Source organism: Leguminivora glycinivorella, chromosome 22, assembly GCF_023078275.1.
Source record: "Leguminivora glycinivorella isolate SPB_JAAS2020 chromosome 22, LegGlyc_1.1, whole genome shotgun sequence".
NCBI classification, from domain to species: Eukaryota; Metazoa; Arthropoda; class Insecta; order Lepidoptera; family Tortricidae; genus Leguminivora; species Leguminivora glycinivorella.
This window is the reverse complement of record NC_062992.1, coordinates 2,309,380-2,329,137: the sequence shown is the minus strand read 5'-3', so window position 1 is coordinate 2,329,137 and position 19,758 is coordinate 2,309,380. Positions and strand designations below refer to the sequence as shown.

General features: G+C 37.4%; 1 protein-coding gene across 3 annotated transcripts in view; it reads right to left on the bottom strand.

Annotated features, from left to right (window-relative positions):
• LOC125237845 (mastermind-like protein 2) overlaps window positions 1-14,183 on the bottom strand; it is a 57,363-nt gene extending 43,180 nt beyond the window's left edge. For all 3 annotated transcript variants that reach the window (XM_048145067.1, XM_048145068.1, XM_048145065.1), the window contains exon 1: window positions 14,058-14,183. The gene's annotated coding sequence lies outside the window, so the exon portion shown is untranslated. The remainder of the gene's footprint in view (window positions 1-14,057) is intronic.
• Between the last annotated feature and the right edge of the window lie 5,575 nt (window positions 14,184-19,758).

The following is a 19,758-nucleotide window of genomic DNA, read 5'->3' as shown; positions in this document are numbered from 1 at the left end:
CTTCACAACACAATGTCGGGGTTTATTTTTTCAAAATTTAATTTCAATCCAGAAGCTATTGCCGGTTATAAAAATTGCAAGGTACTCGTGAAAATTTCAGTTTTTTGTTACTGGTGATCACTGAGCTACACCGTATACATATACGGTGGTGATACGTTATTCAAGTATGTATATATAAATAAATAGTACTCAATACATATTATAGGCCGTTCTTACACAGATTGACTGTCCGACGGATTTGTACTATTTTATATTTATATATATCTATCCTATTCTGTATTATCCTCATGTAAATATTAGCTTTCTAGTACTAATAATGATTGAGCTAAATCGTAGACGGACAGACTGACGTCCGTCAGGACAAACCAATGTGCGGTATAAAGATTTTTAGCTAAGGAAGTTTAAAAACATAATAATAGTCGGGTCTCTATACCTTATTTTGTGGTTTTTATATTTTAATACACTTTATATGGGCATACCGGAATAAGATACACTCATATAAAGTCGTGTACTTAATTACGGCAGTCAAAACGAAGGCTATATTAAAAGACAAACGAGATTTTATTCTTAGTACATTGGAAGATTATATAACAATTATACTCAAAACATCGAAATAAGTAACCTTTGTGCTTTAATTTTATGAAATAAAACAAATTTAATGTCGATGCCACACTCCAATATTTCGCACGTATTACTCAACGAGTATACATTTCGTACTCAATTATGAGACTAAAATCTAAAAAATATATGTGCCGTAATTATGTCACTATAAATCTGAAATCTTTACTCAATATATTTACATCAAATATATAAATATACTTCACCGGAAATAGTAATAAAACATAAAAACATTGTAGACTGTGTTTCCGTTATTCCGTGATACTCCCGCAATTATGTACACCGCGTCAAAATGGTGTACATTATTCCGGGAGCGGGTATTTTAATTAAAATATGCATTAAATTAATTTGAAAAGATGATATAAATGTTTTTTAATAACTATAAGACAATTATGATACAAATTTAATATAAATAAACTTACCCGCATCACAGTAAACCCTTAAGAAGTTCCGCTGCCGCGTTAGCATCATCGTCAAATACGCCCATAGAAACCACTGCGTGGTTGCGACTGACGCGTTTGGAGGTACCTCAAGGCTTCAAAAGATATGATACATATTCGAAAATCGACTTTTTCGGTTCTATTTGATCTATAGTTAATAAAATACTGCATTAAATTATGATTTTACTGATAGTTTCCTTAGTTTGCGACAAAAACCAAAGTATCCCGGAATAATGTACCACATTTTACTATCCCGGAATAGTGTACAGTTACCTTAAAATATTTTTTCATGCAATTTTGGTGGTATATCTAACTAATGACAAACAAGTAGTTATGTTTACGTGAACTGTTTTTAAAGCATGTTTATGGTTTCTTTAAAAAGTAATAAACTTGAAAGTGACGTGAATGAAATAGTTTATTTTTAAAATTTTTATTATGCAATGGTTCTAATTTTGGTGCATCAATTTTGGTGGTTTTGGTGGTAATTGGAAAGCCACCAAAATTGCTTAATGCCACCAAAATTGATACTTTACGAGTATCCTCAGCTAAAACGAAGTATTTTATTTATTTGCTGTCATATATTTATACTTTTAGTTTACAATAATAATTGACTAAGTTGATTAAATACCAGTAACAACGAAAAACTTTAAAATAAACTATAATTTCTCTTTTTGTAATAGAAAATAATTCATTTTTAGAATGGCTAACCAAAAAAAGAAACAATCTAGAGAGGAGGTCCTTGAAAAGAAGAAACTTGCTGAGCGGAAACGAAAAAGGAGAATTATGAGTGATCCCGAGAAACCAGCAGATTTGCGAAGAAAAGAAAGGGATCGGTATCATCGTTAAAAAGCCCAAGGTAAGATTTTACCTCTAAGCAGCATGCAGCCTCGTAAAAGACGAAGAAAAAGGAATAGACAGAATTTCAGAGCATATCATAAAAGAAAAAAAAGGAAGGCTTCGTAATGAGCACAAGTATTAGCACCAGCAAGTGGGATTCCCACTTCGCCCCTGCCTGGGTGGCTAGCCGAATGGCACAATCGCTCACGAAACGCTCACGAAACGAAGCGCTAGTAGATATCTATCTCTATCGCGCTTGCGTATTGGCGCGACAGAGCCAGCGGCGTATCGCTTTCGTTTGGCGTCGGAGAAATGCCATTCGGCTACGGGGCCTGGTCCTTCTACGCCACAAAATCTTTGTCTCAGTCGCTCTCGATCTCCGAGTCCTGAGCTTGACACAAACATCTCACGTCGGCTACACTCCCAAGCTGTCCATCGCAATGTGTCCAATAACCCATAGTTTCTGTGTTGTCAAATTCTTTATAGTCCATAATTTTATTTTTGCAGTTCAAACATTTTCGTTGCATGTTACAGTAATGACCTCACAACACAAACTTTTCGTAATGTGACTAGTAGGTACTGCTTTTATTGATGATAATTTTTATTTTTAATGCGGATTCTAACAACTCCATGTTCGCATGTATTTGACATAGACAGGTGTAAAGATTAGTCAGTTCTGCTTTTACAACCCAAAAGGGTTTCATTCTAGCGAAAGTTACGTACCTAGCTGACTGGAGGATAGCCTGATTTTAAATAACTTTGGTGTTATTTTTTTATTGACGCATTCAGATATCTTTTTTGTTTTTTTGAGTCTCTTTTTCTTTAGTAAAAGTCTTCTTCTTTCTCGCAGTGTATACATTTGTGATGACTGATGCTTTAGTTCTTTGATACCTTCAAATTTTTTTTTATACTACGTTATAAAATGAAAAATATCATCAATAAAAGCAGTACCTACTATTCACATTACGAAAAGTTTGTGTTGTGAGGTCATTACTGTAACTTGCAACGAAAATGTTTGAACTGCAAAAATAAAATTATGGACTACCTATAAAGAATTTGACAACACAGAAACTATGGGTTATTGGACACATTGCGATGGACAGCTTGGGAGTGTAGCCGACGTGAGATGTTTGTGTCAAGCTCAGGACTCGGAGAACGAGAGCGACTGAGACAAGGATTTTGTGGCGTAGAAGGACCAGGCAGGGGCGAAGTGGGAATCCCACTTGCTGGTGCTAATACCTAGATGGTGATTATTACAAAGCCTTCCTTTTTTTTCTTTTATAATATGCTCTGAAATTCTGTCTATTCCTTTTTCTTCGTCTTTCACGAGGCTGCATGCTGCTTAGAGGTAAAATCTTACCTTGGGCTTTTTAACGATGATACCGATCCCTTTCTTTTCTTCGCAAATCTGCTGCTTTCTCGGGATCACTCATAATTCTCCTTTTTCGTTCCCGCTCAGCAAGTTTCTTCTTTTCAAGGACCTCCTCTCTCGATTGTTTCTTTTTTTGGTTAGCCATTCTAAAAGTGAATTATTTTCTATTACAAAAAGTGAAATTATAGTTTATTTCTAGTATAGTCTCAGTCTTTGTTATAATCAGATAATCACTATAATAAAACGGATCATAAAACATCTGTCTTTGTTTCATTTTATAACTGATTAAATATAAATATACTACGAGGAGAGATGGCAGCACTGCGCCTTTGTTTACATCGGCTCTGTGTTTTATTCGAATTATAAATTCGCTCAAATCTTAGAAAGTGACTATAAAGCAGGAAAAAGTTCGCTAATGTATTGACTCACCCGGAGAATGTGGAGTTTTTGTGTGGAAGCTGAATATATTGCTGTTACGTGAGAAAATACAGTGAGGTGTACAACCCGGTTGGAAGTGAATAAACATTTGTAACGATAGCACTCAGGAGTCACAACTTGTTATACCCGGCTGTTTAAGCAATGTTTTGGGTGTGCTTACAATGTCAATATGTACGTTTTTCGTCGCCGCAATGCGTGTTTAGATAAACGCAATCTGCACTTAGTAGGAGCACAGACTGTTGGATGGGTAGGAGTATCTCGGCATACCCCCAACGTCAGCATAAGTCAGCAATAATGTAGCTGGACATACTCGTTATATTCGCAGCAGTTCTCCAGAGAACGGATGGCGCAGGGGAGACAGCGGTGGCGTACAGTACCGTGCGGTGGAACTTAACTGGCGCGGGTTCCAATCCTGACTTAGTAAACTGACTTTAGTGTGTTTCTTTTTTTTTCTTTTTTTTTTTCTTTTTGTGCTAAATATTACTTTTTTTTTTTTCAATATTGTTTTTTTAATCTGATATATTTATGTTACAGTGTTGACAACTGATTTGTACATATTTCTTTTAATTTATATGTTTACTTGAATTTGTTTATTTTTATATAGTACAGTTCTGTGTTAGTGCACACTTACCTTATCATACTTACACTATATTGTGGGCAGCAAATAATATTATTAATTGTTATGAATGTATGGACTATTGTAATTTTGTAATGTGTAGGTGACTGAGCCTGTTTTAGGGTTACTTTCTAACATGTAATTATTGTTTATATAAGTATTAAAATTGTGTTATTTTTCTCTTTGTGTTGATTTGTATTTAATTGTTATTATTATTTTTAATTGCAATGGTTAGCTTGTAATGGTGTAATTATATTCTTGCAATTACTTTTGGTTCTACCTGTAATCAATAATGGCAAGCTCCCCCGCCCAAGCTGACAGCCAACTCAGAAGCCCGACCCTGTCCAATTTGGTGCAGTGTCCATATTGTCCCCAACCGAAGTTCTTGAAAGGGCAGCGGGGTCTGCAGATACACTTAACTAAAGCGCACAGGTCCCCGAACAGTCAATCTATTCTTCTGTCGCCGGTCGCTAATAACACTCCGCACGTGCACTTATCACCTACTCCTGCTGCCTCCCTGCAGGTGCCGGTATCGCACCCATCATCATCTCCGGCATCCTCCCGGCATGATGAAGATTCTCTTTCCAATATCCTAGGAAATCATAGGAGAGTTTTACCGGTCGTCAAGCGAATACCTAGGGGCGCGAGGCTTACTGTCGCAACCAGCCTATCAAAAGCCCTTGACGACTGTGTGAATGCAAATTCAGCTTCCAGCTGGGAAGGTCTCCTATTATTCGCTTTCAATACGTTGCATGTAACTAAGAAGGATCCTCGTCGTTCCCTTACTTCTAAGATTAAACAAAACTGTACGCGTTTAGGCAATGTTGATATTTCGCATGAACTTAATGTGGGAAATCGAAATAGCTCGCGAGACTTGTTCAAGGTTATAGAGGCAAAGGTCAACGATGGGGATCTGAAAGGCGCGGCACAAATTATTTTCTCCAGCGACACGTCGGCTCCGGATACACCTGAGACACTCGCATCTCTGGAGGCTAAGCATCCACCGGCTCCTGCAGCGCCTAACTACCCCGATCCACCGAACTCTGCCTTTCCTTGTTTGCAGGCTAGTGAGGATGCAGTAATGGCAGCCATAATGTCTTTCAAGAATGGTTCGGCTGGGGGCTTGGATGGCTTAAGGCCCCAGCACCTTAAGGATCTCATACTCGGCGCTCCGGGTGGCAGGAACGAGGAATTACTCGCTGGTATTACCCGGCTTGTCAACCTTATGCTTGCCGGTAAGGTTTGCGCAGAGGTAGTCTCGACCCTGTACGGTGCTAGTCTTTGCGCTTTGAGCAAGAAGGATGGCGGAATTCGCCCCATTGCCATTGGATCAACATTCCGGAGGCTTGCTTCGAAGGTCGCTTGCAGGAGTGTCGCCAACGACCTGGAGTCCATGTTCCAGCCGACTCAATTGGGTTTCGGCTCCAAGGAGGCTGTGAGGCGGCAGTCCATGCCTGTCGGACTTTTTTACAATATTCTGAGGACCAGATCCTGTTGAAAGTGGATATCAAGAATGCTTTTAACTCTGTGGACCGTGGTGCCATGTTGACAGAGGTGCAGAAAAATATCCCGAAGTTATACCCGTACCTCTGGCAATGCTATAGGTACCCCTCTGATCTGATGTATGGTCCTCACAATATTCCCTCCGCAGTGGGCTGTCAGCAGGGAGATCCGATGGGGCCGGCTATCTTCAGCCTCGCGATTCATCCAATAATTTCGGCGCTTAATTCAAAATTTAATTGTTGGTATTTGGATGACGGTACCTTGGGTGGGGAGGCGGGATCTGTTTTGGAAGACCTACGGTCCTTAATCGTAAAGTTTGCTGAGATTGGCCTGGAGTTGAATACAAGAAAATGTGAGCTCTACATAAGTCCCGACCACCCAAACAAGTCGGAAATAGTCAGGGAGTTTGAGGTTGGTTGTCCGGGAATAAAGTTGATGTCAAAAAGCTCATTTCAGCTTCTTGGAGCCCCAGTGTTTGACGAGGCAATCCCCGACTTTGTTGATGGCCAAATGCTTCGTTTCTCTGAGCATTCAGACCGCCTACTCAAAATTAACGCCCACATGGCCTTTTTTATCATTCGTTTCTGCCTTTTTGTCCCAAAGCTGACTTATGCAATGAGGTGCAGTCCTTTTTTTAGACATTTAAATTTGTGCCAGGCGATCGACAGCACTATACATGTTGTGGTACAAAAGATTTTCAATATTAAGCTCGACGATAGACAGTTCCGGCAGGCGACTTTACCGATCCGTTACGGCGGTCTGGGTTTAAGGAGCGTTTCTTGTGTTGCGTTGCCTGCTTTTCTGTCATCCGTCAATGGTACGCTATCCCTCGTTGGAAAGATACTCTCTCCGTCAATACCTGACTTTGAGGTGGCGTACCTGTCGGATGCGGTAAATGCTTGGCGTGTGGCGTGCCCTAACGTGGAGTTGCCTTCCGAGTTACACGTTCAGAGGGCGTGGGATGAACCTCTCTGTCTCCAGGTCCAAGTGTCTCTGCTTAACTCTGCCACCTCTAGGGAGGAGAAAGCCCGTCTCCTGGCTACTTCCGAAAAGGAGTCAGGGTATTGGCTTCAGGCGTATCCCTCCAGCAACTGCGCTACACTTTTGGATAACAACTCCCTACGTTTGGCGGTCGGCCTCCGCTTAGGAGCTGAGTTGGTTGTTCCTCACCGCTGCCCTTGCGGAGTTGAGGTTGACAGTCGGGGGTATCACGGTCTTTCGTGCCGGAAGAGTGCCGGTCGGTTTTCGCGCCACGCCAGCCTTAATGATGTTATTCGCCGGGCTCTGGTCAGCGTTGGCGTGCCGTCCGTTTTGGAGCCACCCGGTCTCGTGCGTGATGACGGGAAGAGACCCGACGGAATGACCCTTATTCCCTGGCGAATGGGACGGCCGCTCATTTGGGATGCAACCTGCGTGGATACCTTGGCGCCGTCCCATTTGGCCTCTACTTCTTTAAGGCCGGGCGGGGCAGCGGCAACGGCTGAAGCACTGAAGCGCCGCAAATATGCTGGTCTTTTAAGTAACCACGTATTTGCGGCGTTTGCAGTGGAAACTTTAGGGCCTTGGTGTCAGGATGCGCGAAATTTCTTCAAGGAATTAAAGAAAAGGCTCCTTGACACCACCAGGGATCCTAGGGCTGGTTCATTCCTGGGACAGAGGATTGGCATTGCCATCCAGCGGGGAAATGTGGCCAGCATTATGGGCACTCTTCCGCAGGGATCGGATTTGGGGGATTTTATTTTGTAGTTTAGTTTATAAGGAAAATTTTAGATATTAGGACTGATTTGTGTGTGTTTGTGTTTAATTTAAGTTGTATTTGTTTTATAATTATTAATTTGTTTTATAATCTGTGTTATATGAATAAATGATATCTTTAATATTAATGTAATGATTGTTGGTAGTAGGTATGTTTCATTTAGAAAGGTAGAAATATCATGGTTTAGTTAAGATTTGTACATATGTAAATAGTTAATATACTACTAATGTGCAGAAATATCTAATTTTGACGTGAATGAACAATTTTGGTGGCCAGTAAACCTAATTTTGGTGGGTGTACGCAATTTTGGTGGCAACCAAATTATTAAAACCATAATATCTCCAAAAATACTATGTGTATTACGGGGGCATTACTACACAATATACATTGGGACTAGTTACGTATAATCCATACATAATTTAGACATAAACTACAAAAATAAAAAATACCACCAAAATTAGGCAAATTTGGAACCTGTTGAAATTCACCCTTTAATAGTTCTAACGTTAACAACCCATATTATAGAATACTATAATCTTAGAATCAAGAAAGTTGATGAATATAACATTTAAAACGGATCCCTTTGTTAGCCAGATTATCATTAGTCATAATCTGAAACGGTTTCATTAGGGTCACCTATAGATAGGTTAGGTTAGGTTTGTTTTATGGCAATCCTGAAAAGTTACGCGTTTTTGAGAAAAACCAAATTATGACTAACGAAAATGTGGACAATCGATACATTATACCTTATGACTTTATTGGTAGTCCGCATTTACCTCGCGTCCATTAGAACGGAAATAGGACCCCTGCCCCCCTTCTACTCGTTGACGAAGCCGAGTACTACAAAAATCAGCATGCAAAGGAAGAAATGGCGGGAAAATCAGTGAGCTCATTGAGTATTTTAATCCTCATTTCTCAGCTAGGTTCGCTAGTTACCTTGTGTCATTCAGAGCAAAAATAGGAGCCCCGCATAGCGAGGCTCCGTCGAATCGCTAGCGGGGCCTAATACTTTTAAAAGCAACATGAAAAAATAAAACACATAACATGTAAAAGACGAAATGGCGGGAAAATCAGTGAGCTCAACGAGAAAATTTTCATTTCTCGGGTAGGTTCGTTAGTTACCTTGTGTCATTCAGAGCAGAAATAGGAGCCCCGCGTAGCGAGGCTCCGTCGAGTCGCTGGCCGGGCCTAATATTCTTAAAAGCAACATGAAAAAAATAAACACATAACATGTGAAAGACGAAATGGCGGGAAAATCAGTGAACCCAACGAGAAAATTTTCATTTCTCGGGTAGGTTCGTTAGTTACCTTGTGTTCCTTATAATGAAAAATAATATAGATCCCATTGAATGTTATGATTAAAGTTAATGTGGACAGTAATCATTATTACTTGCGAAAATATACTTTACGACAATTATGACAAACATGTTTATTGCTTTCAACATTATGTCCGTAATACAAAATGCAATTTGATTATTATGCCAAACAATGTTTATGACTAACAATAATGATGACTTGCAAAAATCTGACCTCCAATTTCTGACATTCAACTTTATGACTAATGATAATATGACTATTAAAAATTATGACTAACAACGTTATGGATTGTAAAAATCGGACTAAAAAAATTATGGGAACCAATAGAGACCCTGATTTACCACCTGTGGAACTACTGGAAGCAGTGATAAACGCATTTTTTGCGTTATAGTTTCCTCGCTATAGTGAGGGGAAAAGTTTTGTGTTACACTCGGGTGCAAATGTATTTTACTTCTCGTGTGTTAAAAACTCGCAAGTTCAGGATTCTATTCTCGAACCACTCGCTTCGCTCGTGGTTCAACTATAGAATCCTTTCACTTGCTCGTTTTTCAATTCCACACTCGGCGTTAAAATACAACTTTGCCCCCTTGTATAACAAATAACTAATTCTTGTGTTGCGGGTGTCCCACTATCCATGGGACAGAAACAGAACATTTGCCTCCGATGCCCTATAAAAAAAACTATAAAAAAACAATGGGAACTTGGGAGCTAAAAGTGGATGACAATTGCAGTTAAGTAATCTTATTAGATTACCTAAATATGCAATCCATACTAATATTATAAATGGGAAAGTGTGTGTGTCTTTTTATTTGTTCGTCTTTCACGGCAAAACGGAGCTTCGGATTGACGTGATTTTTTAAATGGAGATAGTTGGACGTAGTTACGCAATAACGTTCCAATCCACATGAAATTGTCATTAAGTTTTAGACCTTGTATGAAAAACAAAAGTCTTTAATTTCAATGACAATTTCAGATGGATTGGAACGTTTTGTCTCTATCTAACGCGAGCGAAGCCGCGGGCAAAAGCTAGTATTTAATATAACCAATAAGTTACTAATGGTGTAGATAATAGTCATGATTATCAATCTCACTTTCTTCGACTCGATAATTTTCTATAATCGGCAGTGAATCTTCAATGAAATCGTAAGTGGTCGTAGCAACTTAGCAAGCGCGTGTTGCACAGGTAATGACCCCCATCTCTTGCTACGTAGCCAAATGCACAAACACGATAATATCGTTATCCTCAGTATCGTAGCTGAGCATTTTTTTTTGCCACTTTTATGAAGTGTGATATTTTTGAAAAAAAAAAATGCTATTTCTACTCAGAATTACTAGCCTTTTCAATCCTAGTAGTTAAAAAAATTGTCCCATACGATTTTTTTTTATTTTGTTACCATTTTCCGTACATGTTGTATGGGGTAACAAAAGAGGGAAGTAAAAAAAAAAATATGGAAATTCTGGGACACTTTTTGTCTCCCAGTGAGATTGAAAGTACTCGTGATTCTGAGTACAATTGACCTAAAATTCCCTAAAACAATAAAAAAAAAAATATTGGCAAAAAAAAAGAAATGCTCAGCTAGCTAACTCTATCGGTCTTCTGTATCGGCGCGACAGAGCTGGACAGTGTCCGGTCGGTGTCTAGCGGCAACGGTAATGACGTTAGGATGATCTCTGCAGTTTTACGAAAAGGCGTATGTGACTGAAGTAATGTATGGAGTCGCTTTAAAACGGTTCTGGGGAGTTGGGGAAAACGGTTGACATTTATACGATAGTTTGTACTATTAGATAAACGTGCAACCATTCCATTTAAACATATTCACATTTCTAAAGTCTCAAGAACACCTCCGTTTTTGGTTTTAAAATAAATGAACAGGATTTAAAAAACGAATAAAATATAATTCCTAACTTTATAAGGAACAGCTAGGCAATTAAGACTGGGGGCAATTCTCAACTATTTTTTCCATGTTTTACACTATTGAGCTCCATATGTATCCACTGAAAACGCGTGCCATATTATGACCAGTTGACACTTATTTAATAATAAAAAAACCGGCCAAGTGCGAGTCGGACTCGCCCACCGAGGGTCCCGTACAAACTTTCTTTCAAACTACCTAGTTAAAATAATCTCATGTTTTCATATAACTCTAATGACTTGACTAGAAGACAAAAGTATAAGTACTAATGAGCATTATTGTGTATAGCGCCATCTCTTCGTGAATTCGCTAACTAATTTGCGCGACCTGTATACTATGTTGGTTTTTCAGGGATAATTCTTTATAATGTTAACCGATTTAAACAGTTTTTACTTTATTGGAAAGAAGACGGTTTACGTATCATCTCGTATTAATTTGAAGTACGATGTACATTCGCAAGGGTGGGTAACTTGAAAGTAAAAATATAAAAAGTTTTTTGTGAATTAAAAAAAAAGTTTCCAAGATACAAACACGATTATATTTTTCCTGTAATATTTAGCATAAAACCAATGTTTCCTAAAATTTTCATAATTTTTAGTTGGTAAACTTCGGAAATAAGGGGGGGGGGAACGGTATTTTTTTTTACATTTTCCTTCAAAATTCTTTTTTTTTCCACAACAAAAAAATTATAAAAAATAGTTTATTTACGTTCAATTTGCGCTCTTTCTAACGATATCCCACTTGATCTAGTAACTTGAAATTTACAGTTTGCCCCCCATTCATTTTGGCCATTTTCTACAATTAAAATTCATAAATTAAAAAAAATATACTTTCTATTTGTAGAGGTTTACAATGTTCATAACTATTCCAAATTTCAAGTTGATAGCATTAGTAGTTCTCGAGATATTTGGGAATGTGACAGACGGACAGACAGACGGACAGAGTCGCACCATAAGGGTTCCTGTTTGTACCTTTTTGGTACGGAACCCTAAAAAAAGTAAAACATGTAAAATAACATCATGACAATTGGACACTTATTTAATAAGGCAAAAAATGTAAAACATGGAAAATAATTGAGTAGTTGAAGTAGTAGTAATTGCCCCGCTGTACCTTACATATTTAATTTGAACAGTTGCGTTTTCTAAAGTTTTCTGTGACACTGAAGTCTTAATCGGGAAATAGTAGGAAGTAAAATAACTAGTTGTTATTAAATGTCAATTAGGTAGGTATGGTAATCCGCTGTCGTCCGAATAGTAATATAGTGACAACAAAAATGAAGATTTAATCGGGAAATAGGTAGTAAAAATTTAAATAACTAGCTATTTTTAAATGTCAATTAAGTAGGTGTGGTAGGTAATCCACGGTCGCCCTGAATAGAAAAATAATAACATCAAAAACATAAATTCGGCCAGGATCGTTAGTATATATATCATACTGGTATATAGGGCCTATATACTGGTATATACATACATACACACATATAGGGACATATAGGGACTACAGTGACGAATTTAATATACATTGGCGAAAATTGCATCGGTCTTAGAACGGCCATCTGTAGTGAATAAGTTTGCAAATGTTTTACTATTTTTTTATTTGTATCTTATGATCATTTTATTGTATTTTTGGGCTTCTTGTCTGGCAAATAAAGAATTATTTATTTATTATTCATACGCAGATGAGATGTTTAAATAATATAATAATCCCAAATTGCAAAATTAAGTATCACAATGAAAGTGAGAAGTTGACGAAAGATTATAAATATTATAGACTCACATCTTGGCAATGTTGAACTTTTGATATATGTTTTTGATGAAGAAAACTTCTAGTATGTTTTATACCAGACTTATTAAGTACTCCTTTGTAAAAATGTTATTTTTTTGTCAATTCGGCCACAGAATAAATTGTTGTTACGTAGGTACCTACTGGAAAAATAAAATAAATTAATTATAGGGAAAGACGAAGCCTGATTATGATAATTATCGGATCGACTCAATATAAAAAGGTCCCGTAGCCGAATGGCATTTCCACGACGCGAAACTAAAACGAAATGCCGTGAAAGGTAGTCTGGCTCTGTCGCGCCAATATGCAAGAGCGATAGAGATAGATATAGATACGCGTTTCGTTTCGTGAGCGTTTGTGCATTCGGCTACGCACGCAGGACCTAGCCAAGAGTACGATCGTTGACGCTCGGTATCGTACCGTAGTTCTGTCACAGAATATATAATAGTACAAGTACAGAAGGCTCACTCCTTTGATGTTCACAAAACGCCGCCATTCTAAATTCTTACCTACATTAACAAACGGACCGCACGCGTGCAGATGACATTGAATTCTATTGCGCCGCGCGAAGGTCGTCGCCAGTGAATGGGCCGCGAACTCGCGGCCGCCGGCATGTACTTGTAGCGCGGCGAAAGGATCGCGGAGTGAGCCGCCCCTGGTTCTGTCTAAATGTAGTAGCTATCTCTATCGCTCTTCTGTATTGGCGCGACAAAGCCAGACTGCGTTTTGATCGGCGTCTAGCGTAACGATTGTCATTCGGCTAGGCCGGGATCGGGACGGCAAAAAGTGTGTGTCTCATGCCCTCGTTGCTATCATTCTCATGGTACCGAAGACACATTTATGTAATTGTGGATTTTAATTGCATTCTCGATACACTCGTAAATCAATCGGTATTATTGGGTACCAAGATATTTTACGTCGTTGGTGGCTAACAGGCATACGATCTGTGTGGTGGTAAGCAGTTATCCTGTTTATTGCATAGGTACATAATATGACCATTGAACAGGTACATAATTTATGCATAAGAAAATAATAATATAAGGTGTTCTAAAAAGATCCGAGTACCTACAAATGTGTGCTACAATAACATTTCGACACACAATTTATTTTAAATATAATATAAGGATATAAGTAGGCTATGTATTTATATTTACGTTTAAATTACGTATAAACAAATTTAGATGTCATTCGTACGATCCGAGTTGCAAAAATAAATTGGAAAAAATGTAAATTTATTATTAAGTTTTTAGATTCTTTTATTATTTATTAAAACTGAATAAAAGAGTTGCATTTTTGGAAAATAAATTATGAGTAACAATTAAGATTAAATTACCTACCAACGTATAATAAAATAAAATGTCAAATATTGCACAAAAATATTGGCAGAAATTAATATTAATTATTCACCTATCCATATAACGTAATTCTTAAGTCATAAGGTCATAACTAAAATCACTAAACTTACCTTATTATTTCAAAACTCAAAGCACGGAAGAAACAAGCCGTCAATTCACAACACTAGTCACCAAATTTTGCAACTTCCGAAAAAAAAAGTTTAAAAAAAGAACACAGTATCCAGCCAGCGTGTGGTACTGAAGTGCTCGAGTGCGAACCATAGACCACGCTTTTAACCTTTTCGCTACGTCTACCACCACCTTAGATAGGCCCGCTCACCCAAACATCACTACATCTACGGTAGCTTTACTTAAGATGGCGCGCGTACCGTTTTGACATGACCTCTAGTATAGACATCGTGAGTGAATAGAAAGGGGTCTTTTGATTTGCTATAAGTAGCTACAGTTTGACTGTTGTGTCACACATTGTTGTGTTATGACACACATCTACATACATTGTCGGCCTAGGCCGTTTTCACATTATCCGATCCGATATCGGATGTAGGAAGGACGTAAAATGTAAGATTTATGCGCTTCCAGGTCTTCATTTATGTATTTAATAGATCATTATTACTAAAAAAACGATATAAAACGCAAAAATTGCGGATTTAATGCCGATGGCACTCTCCTACAACAGTTTTTGTCCGAGGCACCATCGAACTGCCGATATCGGCAGGACGCTTCCGACTATTTTTGGCATGCCGGACCCCCCGCCAGTTGTCGGCCGATAATATTTGTTTGTGTGCGTATATAATGTAGGTATACGTTTGTAGTAGTGTGCGTGACAAAAATGGCGTCTATTAAACAGCTGTTAATTGATCGAAATTCAAATTAGTTGACAATTTCCATTGAAAAAAAAAAGGTTGTAATGCATCGGTCCGAATTGCGGATACTAGTTTTTTCATCTTTTAGTAGATATAGTTGAATGTAAAATTATTTATTTTGCCTGACACTCTGAATATTTTTTATGTTCGTTATTTTAATTTTACAATATAATATTTGGAATATAGTGCTTATAATTATTAAATATAAATTATTTTTTAAATATTTTTTGATACAAAATCATACTTCATTGATTTGGAACAATGCGTTTTATCGGACCTACATCAGACATTATCGGAAGCGTTTATCGGACCTACATCCGATATCGGATCGGATAATGTATCGGAACCCGTAACTCAAAAGACAATAACATAACATATACATCGGATGTAATAGGATTTATTATGACTTGCGGTTTGACGTTTCATCTCCGTCGATATGGATCGCATTAATGTTAAAATTTGGTATTTTCACGAATGGCATTTCTCCGACGCCAAACGAAAACGAAACGCCGCGCCAGTTCGTCCGGCTCTGTCGCGCCAATACGCACGAGCGATAAAGATAGATATCTACTAGCGTTTCGTTTCGTGAGCGTTTCGTGAGCGTTAGTGCCATTCGGCTACGCAACCTGTAGTACTTACTAGGAATTAATAAACCGTATAAGTATGTAGTAGGAATAAAACGAAGTTGAATTTTGTTACATTCATTTTAATTAAGTAATACGTTTTGTTTGTACAGTTGATCGAATCAAAAATAAATATGCGATCATATCCACCGTTGATGCGACATTGGCAGTTAATACGAGTCGAATAAAGCTGTTGTGTTTTTTTTTTTTTCATTTTACGTTGGTTTTCTAGCATTGGTTTTTAGACATTATTTTCATGTTGATTGTGTTCCCGGCATTTTTCCACGAACATGGGGGACACAGGTGATCCATTTTATTTAATATTAAATTAAAAGAAAAGCAAAATTATAACAAATTAATTATATTCAATAACATAATAATCTGAACTTACATCCATAACCATGACATTGGTAAGCAGTGAGCACCTATTGCCTAATTTTACCCTTCAACATGTGCTTTTAAAAGAAAAACAATTGAGTATAAACTGTTATCCCACCAAAAACATACCTGTTAAAAAGGGAGTCAAATTCCTATCGGCTAACCTAAAAAAGGGTTGAAATCCAATCCAATGCCACGTTTAGATGCAACTTAAAATATGGTATAGTTGTAAAAATACGTAGGTACTTGGTTAAAAATATCTAAAATTATAATAATTCTAAATTTGAACTTGGCAACTTGATTACCGGTCAGTGAGAGAGTCAGTGCCAAAATTAACTGTTTTCACATGGTCATATTTCAGGATCTACTGAAGCTATATCTATGAAATTTGGCATACTGTTTAAGTACTAGTATATGATTACGTAGGTATAATTTTACCTCTGTACTTGCAATAGGCACTGAGCTACAGGGGGGTTAAAAGTGGGTCGAAACGGTTCGTGTAAAAAGTGCACGGCATGCGCGCGGCCTGTTGCTGGAACTTGGCCTGCGCATTACCGTGCGCTTAGATATAAGGAGATGAGGAAACAAAAGGAAGAAATTACTATAAATTAGGTTTATTTTGCAATAATACTTCAAGTACTAAGTTATGAGCACTTGTTTATTCTTTGAAGATTCAACATCAAAAGAGGGCGATTACAAGTAACAGTGGCTTATATAACTTCACAGCATGAATAACTGGTTCGAATGAATGATTGAATGATGTCACTTGAAATGTCAATCACATTACTAATTTGTCTGAATTACAAGTTTTAGAAAACCGAAAATAATAATAAATGTCATCTGATTAATTAGTTCAGACAACACCACGACAAGTGACATCACACATCAACATAACAACAATCAATTTAATCATAATTTGCTTATAATTAACACTCGGCTATTCCTGACATCCAAATTACGCCCCCGTAATTACAAAAAATCGTCGGTAATGGCAACATTACAGTAAACCTGACAATGAAAAAAAAACAATAACAATCAGGGTAGTTCTTAAATTTGCAATAATATTTAGTGATGGTAGTTGAAAAGTAAAGAAGTACAATTACTAATGTTATTTATCACATGAAAACTTATCACTTACTTATCGTTATATTCCAAACATTATTCGTGAAATACATTTAAATCATCATCATCATCATCATGGTTATATCAGTAGTGGGTGGCCTCATTGTTTGACCATGTACAGCTTCAAGTATTGTCGGTTGATGGTTTAAATTGACACCACTGGATGTACCTGCCGCTGCCGTTACGGTCTCTGGTGCGTTGTTTCTTCCTTGTTCAAGTAATTGCTCCAGCATATGTTCCAATCGATCCAATCGTTCTTTGTTATTAGGTGGTCGTGGTTTTCGAGGCTTTTTAGCAGGTGGTACTGTGACCTCTTCCACCTCTCCTTCACTGTCGAAACTTCGACGCCGTCCAGGTCTTAATTGCTCGGATCCACTACTCATGGTTACTATCTACGTCAATTATAGACACGAAGCACTAATGAGGCGTGAGATAACTAAAGAACACTTCTGAGATATAAATTAGGTTTATTTTGCAATAATACTTCAAGTACTAAGTTATGAGCACTTGTTTATTCTTTGAAGATTCAACATCAAAAGAGGGCGATTACAAGTAACAGTGGCTTATATAACTTCACAGCATGAATAACTGGTTCGAATGAATGATTGAATGATGTCACTTGAAATGTCAATCACATTACTAATTTGTCTGAATTACAAGTTTTAGAAAACCGAAAATAATAATAAATGTCATCTGATTAATTAGTTCAGACAACACCACGACAAGTGACATCACACATCAACATAACAACAATCAATTTAATCATAATTTGCTTATAATTAACATTACCTAATCTAATAATGGCTAAACTCCTTTCTTCGAGCCATCTTCTTTTTGCAAATTTAGCCTTAGTGCGTTTTCATTATCCGATATGTTATCAGATTTTAAAGGCAAAAATCAAAGATGGCGGCTTAAATATACGGGATATCGGTCCTACATCCGATATTGGATCGGATAATGTGAAAACGCACTTAGATGTCGATGAAATTTATTAGCATAACGCATAAATAACATTTTCATACAATAAGTAATTAAGTACATAATATAAAACAATTAAAAATCTAAATGTCATGAGCCCTGTAGTCTATGATCCTGGTAGCTTTTCCTCGCTAAATCGCAATGCTTATTCGTTGAGCGCGGAAGCGGCCAGTTCTTTTGTCAATAGTTATTTGTTTTACAAGGGGGCAAAGTTGTTGTTTAACCGCACGTGCCAATGTTGATACCCGAGCAAGCGAAAGATTCTAATATTTTATTCAAAAAGTGGAATCTTGAGCGTTGCGAGGGTTTCAAGGCACGAAGGTTAAACAAACTTTGCCACCGAGAGAAACACAAATTTTTTCACCACACCAACACTATGAAAATATGAACTGTAAAACATCAAAATAAATAAAGTACTTCAATTTATTTAACATTTATGATTCAAAATCATCATTTATACGTGAATACCAACAGTACCAACACCCAGCTTTAGACATCAAGTTAAAATTTGTATGAAATTACTTTTCACTCTTGTGGATAAAATGCAATTTTGCTATCAGTTTTCGAATAGCAAAGAACGCCTTTATCAGTTGGTGTGGTGAAAATACATAAATTTGCCAAACACTTCATCAAACAATTCATCGCAAATATAATTTATTCTTAAAAGGTACTTATCATATTTAGTTCTTCAGTGTGCGCTTATTTTCATAAGTTTATTTTTTTATCAGTACTAGGCCTACCACTACACAAACATTCTTGATATCAAGATGGGCCTAAATATTATGTCAGCGAGATTATTCAAGTCCAAATGTTTAGAAAGGTACCGCGCCGCACCGTAAACATGTATACGCTTTTCTAACTTCTTCCAAACGATGAGTATAGAATATGTGTACATATTATGAGAGCAGCCGTAGCCACCAGACCGGAGCTGAGATAAATGTATGTAAATAACCAGTTAAACGGTAATTTGGTTAAATTAATTGTAAATGCGGGTTAATCGTAGTGCAATTTCTCTATAACGTAAATTATTAAGTTAATTTGTTCCTAAACATTAATTTCGGGATATTTTTTTCAAAAATTGGTAATTTTCTTGTAAAGTTGTGAACGGATAAAACTAACTTTAGAACAAAAGACATCAACGATCCTTTTTTAACCCCCGACGCAAAAACGACGGGGTGTTATAAGTTTGACGTGTCGGTCTGTCTGTCTGTCTGTTTGTTTGTCTGTCTGTCTGTGTGTGTGTCTGTCTGTGGCATCGTAGCTCGCGAACGGATGAACCGATTTGGATTGTACATAGTAGTTCAATGTTTGGATTTAGTTTTTTTTGTTTGAAAGCTGAGTTAGTCGGGAGAGTTCTTAGCCATGTTTCATGAAAATCGGTCCACTATGTCGCGGTCGGGGGTTTATTCAAAATTTTAATGTTGTGGTTAGGTTATTCAGAAAGAGATATTAAGTCAGGTGGAGTTCGATGAACAAAGGATAACTTTTTTCTAATACTCGAAATCGGTTAATTTTGGTAAATAAACTACATTTTCAGTACAGATGGTGTTTTTTTACGCACTTGTGCGAGAAGTGGTTCATTATATGGTAGGTCGAAACTTCGGAGGGCCATCTGTACTGAAAAACGTCGTACGATACACGTGCGAAAAGGAGGAAGTTCGAAGCGAGTGGCGATAAATTGAAACACGACCGAAAGGAACGTTTTAAATCGACACGAGTTACGAAATTGCTCTTCGCACGTGTATGGTATAGACATTTTTCAGTACATATGGCCCTTTGAAGTTTCGACCTCACAAGAAATGGCCTAGAAAGAACCAACATTATAATTATTATTTATATTAAGCAGT